The sequence below is a fragment of the Geospiza fortis genome, unplaced genomic scaffold (assembly GCF_000277835.1).
Source record: "Geospiza fortis unplaced genomic scaffold, GeoFor_1.0 scaffold27, whole genome shotgun sequence".
Classification (NCBI taxonomy): domain Eukaryota; kingdom Metazoa; phylum Chordata; class Aves; order Passeriformes; family Thraupidae; genus Geospiza; species Geospiza fortis.
The window spans coordinates 2689433-2695138 of record NW_005054329.1 but is presented as its reverse complement, the minus strand read 5'-3'; the positions used below and the strand labels follow the sequence as shown (position 1 = coordinate 2695138).

The 5706-nt window shown below is 54.7% G+C and overlaps 1 protein-coding gene across 5 annotated transcripts in view; it reads right to left on the bottom strand.

Annotated features, from left to right (window-relative positions):
- EGFL7 (EGF like domain multiple 7) overlaps positions 1–4759 on the bottom strand; it is a 15693-nt gene extending 10934 nt beyond the window's left edge. For 2 of the 5 annotated variants that reach the window (XM_031057351.1, XM_031057350.1), the window contains exons 1-3: positions 4461–4759; positions 1412–1480; positions 843–1023 (exon numbers count right to left, since the gene is read on the bottom strand). The gene's annotated coding sequence lies outside the window, so the exon portion shown is untranslated. Of the gene's footprint in view, positions 1–842; positions 1024–1411; positions 1481–1564; positions 1582–4460 lie in introns of those variants that run through there. The other 3 variants (XM_005421254.2, XM_031057353.1, XM_031057352.1) reach the window with 2 other exon arrangements.
- Positions 4760–5706: the final 947 nt, after the last annotated feature.

The following is a 5706-nucleotide window of genomic DNA, read 5'->3' as shown; positions in this document are numbered from 1 at the left end:
GAGGGGACACGCTGCTGTAGCGTCCCAAGTGTCGGTGATGGGACGGGATTGCGGGGACCCCCGCCCCGCGTGGGTGTGGAGCCTTACCTGTGACCCCAGGGCAGGGGGACCCCCACGGGCCCCACGCTGCGGGGACACGCGGTCCCTGAGCCCCCCAGTGGCCCAGCCCGGCTGGGTGGGCAGGGGATTAACAGCGAGAGATCGCGGCTCAGCCCCGGCCCCGCATACTCCCCGGGGGATGGCCCATCACCAGCGCCGTGCCCAGGGCAAATTGAATTCTCTTTACTAAAAATGACCGTCCTGCTCCGCACTCCCCACCGCGAGCACAGAGCATTTTAGGAGACATCGCCCCTCCCTGGGTTAGAGACCTGCTGCAGACCCTCCCGCTAACCCCCCTGAGCTCATCCCAAAGTCCTGCAGGAGCCGGTGGTGAACCACCAGCTTTCCAGCAAATCACAAAGGATGCTTAGGGGATTCCTGGGAAGCCCCCCAGCTGCAGAGGGGCTCTCCAGGGCGACACGCAGGGCTCAGCCCAACACCTGCCCCGGGACAGCCTCAGCCCAGCTGCCTACAGGCTTCTCCTCTGAACTGCCCAGTTTTTTATCAAAGAGGCTCGGTTTGTGCCAAATTGCCACTTGTTTTGTCTACATTTTTGTCTGGAAAATTAAAGCACAGAGGGTTATTGTTTCTCAAATGACTTAGGCGCCTGCCCATGCACAGAACCATTCTTAAAGATAGCAGGGATCTGATGTGCAAATGAATGGCAGGATACAGCCCCCTGGGAATATTTGTTCCCATTAAGCCCTGTAAATTTTTTGAAAGCATTTAAAGGAAATATTTACCAGTTCAACAATAATGGCTCCAAGAGAACAACTGAGATCACTGGCCCATCCCCTCTGTTTCCTCAGGGATACACCGGGGCTGCTGATGGAGCTGGAGATGCCTCAGGCCGTGCTGCACCTCTGGGGAAGCTGATGGGTGCTTGGGGCTCTCCGTGCAAAAGGAGCTTTGGTGGGATCCTCCCTGGGAAGGGAGCAGAGGGGAATCCTCTCTGGAAGTGCTGCTGGAGATGGAGATCCCTCCCAGCGGCAGGGAAAGGTTTGCTGGTGCTGGTGGAGGTGCAGCTCTGTGTTGTAAAGCACCTTACATGGCTTTGTTCACCCTCTGGAGCCATCCTACCTCTGGGGAATGATTTCAGCTCGTTTAATTTCATCAGCACAGGCAACTTCTCCCAAGAGATTTGGAAGAACAGTAATTATCTTGTTATGCAGAGAGCGACATTGTTTTTTTTTCTGGTGTACGGGGGAGATGAACAGAGCCTGAATTATTGTCTAATAATTGCAAAATGCACGTGGAAGCCAGAGCTTCTCTGTGTGGCCATGCTGAACACACAGGATCTGAGACAACTCACCTCACCCACAGTGCTCCATCAGGTGTCCTGGGCAGGAATCCTTGGCTTGTGGATCATGTTGGTTTCTTTCTGTGAGGACAGAAAAAGCCCAGTGTTACACTGCCCTGGTCAGGCAGACAGAGAGCAGTGACCCAGCCCTCACCCACCACGGACCTGGTGCTCCCTGGACACTCCCAAAATCACTGAGACCCTGTGGCACTGAGCTCACACTGCTGCTGTGCCAGAGAGGCACAGACACTGTCACACCCATGGCAGGGCACGAGGAAACCCATCCCCATCCCACAGGGGGGGTTTAGGAGCATCCCATGGCCCTGATCCTCCCTCACCTTGCTGTGATCCCAGTGGGAATCAGAGCCACGGTGCCTTTGCACCTCTTAGGGCAGAGCAGGCTGGGGGATGAGCAGAGGCTGATGAGCAGAAGGGATTTGCTGAGCAGGGTCTATCCCCTCCAGCAGCTCAAGGCTGGGATTTTCCAAGGACCCAGGAGAACAGGAGTGCACCTGGCACACCCTCCTAGGTGTATCCAAGCTCACCCCCCGATTTGTGATCCCATCTGCTGTTCCCCAACATTCTGTTTTACCATTACGCTCTATTTTACCATTACACTCTATTTTACCATTACATTCTATTTTACCATTTTCCCTCATTTAAGGACAAGCACCCCTCACTGCCCAGAAAACCTTTGCATGAATCCCTGGGATTCCAAGTGCAAATCTGATGGTGAGGAAGAGGATGGACTCATCCTTCAGCTCCTCACAGGACCCAGCACGCTCCTTCCAGGGACACCACTGGAGCCTTCTCGGCCACTCCTTAAATGCACTGAGCATTTTAAAATTCTGCCAGTATTTTAACTGCAGAAAGTTTCCTTTCCAGTTCCATTTATTGGGTCAAATCTTTGCTGAAGAAAGTGCCCGTGTCAGCTGCTAAAGAACCGCACACAGCCCATTAAAAGAGCATTTAATCCTCCGCTCTCAGGGAGGGTTCTGTGTCTTCTGTGCTAATATTCATTATGCTGGGAGGGAAATCCCCCAGGACAAGGCCTGGCAAAGTTCCCTTGGAAGCAGAGGAGTTATGCCAGTGCAGAGTGGGGGAAGATCAGATCTGTTGGCACTGTTGATGTCAGTGTGATGAGCTCCTGACAAAGGCAGCAGGGGATTCTGGCTCCTGCCTGCGTGGCCGCCCAAATTCAAAGCCCTCCCTTGCCCCATGTTTTACATTTTTCCCCCACAGCTTTCTCCCTTGCACACCACAAGTGTACTCCCACGACATCTAATATCAATGCTTGTCTCCAGGCCAGCAGAGAAATGTTTCTGCCCAGCCTCCCTCTTGGATCCAACAATGTGAAAACGTCCTTGTCTCCCACTGGATTTACCGCCAGCGTGAGCTGGGAGGGACGGCGAGCGCTGAGCTCATCTCAGGCTGAGCACCAGGCTGGCTGTGCAGGTGAGATTTTCACCCACCTCCCAATTTCCTAGAGCCTGCCAAGCCCCCTGCACCTGCCTGGGCATCCAACATCCCCCTGAGAGCATCCCTGGGGGACTGAGGGCTGGAGCTGAGGGCTGGAAGCGCTTCCCTGTTTGGTAGGGGACCTTGGAGGGTGGGAGGTATCTGGGGCGTGAAGAAGGAAGGATTAACAGTGGAGAATTAATGGATAAGCACTAAAGTCCCACATCAGGAACCTGCTCTTCAGCACTTCCAGCCCCTGACAGAGAATGGGACGTGCCCAGGCACACGAGCTCTCCCCAGGCAGGAGTGACAGATGGATGGGGACACGGGCAGCAGAGTGACACACATACAGATGCAAAACCTTTCAGCCCCCACAAGCCATGGCTGGCCCCATACCTGCAGTGCACAATGGTCTCCACGGGGGTCTGGCACAGAACCGGAGCCACTTGCTAAAGCAAAAGGGAATTTTTGGTGCTTCTCAAAAATAGAAAAAGGAGGAATGGCTTTTGCTGTTCTAGGACAAATTCTTCTGCCCGGGACTTCACGAGGCTGTTGGTAAACTTTACACTTTGGTTTGAGCTTTGGAGCAGCCCCTGTTCTGCAGGGCTCTGTGAGGAAAATGACCTCCCACTATTCTCTTCTGGCCCATATTGTTCTCAGCTGCGTCAGCTGCGCTCCAGCTATCTCAGTGGAAATCTAGGAGTCCACTGATGGCAGTGGGATAAAACCAGGTCAAACCAAGAAAAGGACTTGACCCATAACTCTTGTCACCAGCGGCTCAGGACTCTGCATATTAAAACTGAGACCTGAGCCCCACAAAGTGATTTATTTTTTGGCCTGAGTGAGGATTCACAAGCATTAGCTGTCTCAGGACCAGTGTGTTATAGCTTAAGGTGCCCGTGGGGACAACCAGCAGCTGAGCTGGAGCTGTGCAAAAACAAATGCAGGAACAGGGCACCATCCCATAGCCAGCTTTATTTTCCCTCACATGCACGCTTGAATTTTTATTTACATTTAGAGGAGTCAGCAATGGCTGCAGTGTAAAAGCTGGGAAATGATTCATCCCACCCAAGAATAAACTGAATTTTGCGGCTTTCTGTAAAATTTCCCTGGCAAAACCTGGCAGCGGTCCCCTGCCCCGCTTTCCCAGTGAATCAGCCCATGGGAAGTGTGGTGGGCTAGCTGGGGGTGCAGGGTGGCCTAGCCCCTTCACCACCCCCGGGAACAGCTCAGCAGAGAGCCCTTCGCACAAGGAATCCTTGCTCTGATTTTCTTTTCTCTTCCAGGGGAAAGTTTCCAGCTGCAGGAACCTGCCCTAGGCAGCACAGGGATCCCGGGGCTCACTTTGGGACAGAGGAATGAGCATTTCTGATCCCCCCTTCGGTTTGCAGAGACATTTGTGTTTCCCAGCCTGGTCTGGGATCTCTTCCCCGGTGTTTCTCCCAGCCCTCCTGCTGCTGCTGGGACAGAGGGACGGGCTCGTTTACCCCAATTTGCTGCAGTTTGTAAATCTGCCTCCCCGGGGCCAGCCCCATCTGCAGCAGCAGAGCCTGGGAAAAGGCTCCGACGAGCCTCCGCACCGGATTCAATTTCTCGTCCTTACCTCCAGGGGAACCTGGGAGAGCTGGAGCAGCAGAGAGGGGGAGCAGCTCCATCGGCACATCCAGGGAAGGACGGGCAGAATCTGCCGGGGCAGATCCGTGTTCCCACTGCTGCCCACAGGTCAGGCGGATTTTTGAGGATGCTCCAGCCACAACAGCTTTCCACAGCCTCCCAAGCACTGCCAGGCCTTCCCAATCCAGCTTGAAATTTATTGAATCACTGGCCAAGGCTCGTTGTTTCTTTCTGTGTTTGATTCTCTGCTCGGGGAGTTGGTTCCACGAATGTTGGACCCTGGGGAAAAACGTGCTGGGTTATTTCTACCAAGAGCCCTTCGCTGGCGTGGTTCTGCTCCGTAATCCTGCACAGCCAGACAGTGCCTGGCTATCCCAGCTGCTCCCTTATCCCAAAACACCCTGGTGCCTCACTGGGAGCCTCCTGCCCGCACTGGGCAATGTCACAGATGAGGACAGCAGGACCCACAGGCGGCTGCAGACAGCATGAAAAGCACCCAGCACCGTGGTTATAAACCTGGGAGGCTTTGCTGGGCTCCTGGTGCGCACACCCAGCACAATCCAGGCTCGGCTGTTCCTCAGGACAAGCCTTGGTGGGAGAGCCAGGACAGTCCTGCCCACATCCCTGTCCTGCCCCACATCCCACCCGGGTCTGGGGTGAATTCAGCAGCACTCAGAGGAGAGCAGAGGGCAGGGAGCAGAGCAGGGAGGATGGACAGCCTGGGGATGTACCAGAGATATCCAGAGAGCAGGCAGGGGGAAAAGGGAGGGAGTCACAGAAAGAAAAGAGATTAGCTAAGAATTTCCAGCTATCTCACAGGAATTTGTGCAAGTGTGTGCAGCCTCTACATGCACAGGAGGCAAAATTTACCCGCTGGCTTCTCCTCCCCGTGAAAACAGCCTGAATGCCTTAAAAACATCAGTGCTGGAGGCTGTGCTCAGGGCAAAGCCCTGCTCAGCACGTGGCTGAGAGCAGATCCAGCCTCAACAGGAGCAGGTGGAGGCTGCCTCACACACCTGTGTGCTCCAAGAGATGCTTTGCACACACCTGTGTGCTCCAAGGGATGCCTCACACACCTGTGTGCTCCAAGAGATGCTTTTCACACCTGCTCAATCCGTGCTGGGTGTTCAGCCATCCCCAAGGCTCCCAGCATCACGAGCAGGGCCAAAACCCACTCGGAGCTCACACGGACACGCTCCCAAGGAGCTCCCACTCCTGCTGGCCACAGAGCTCAC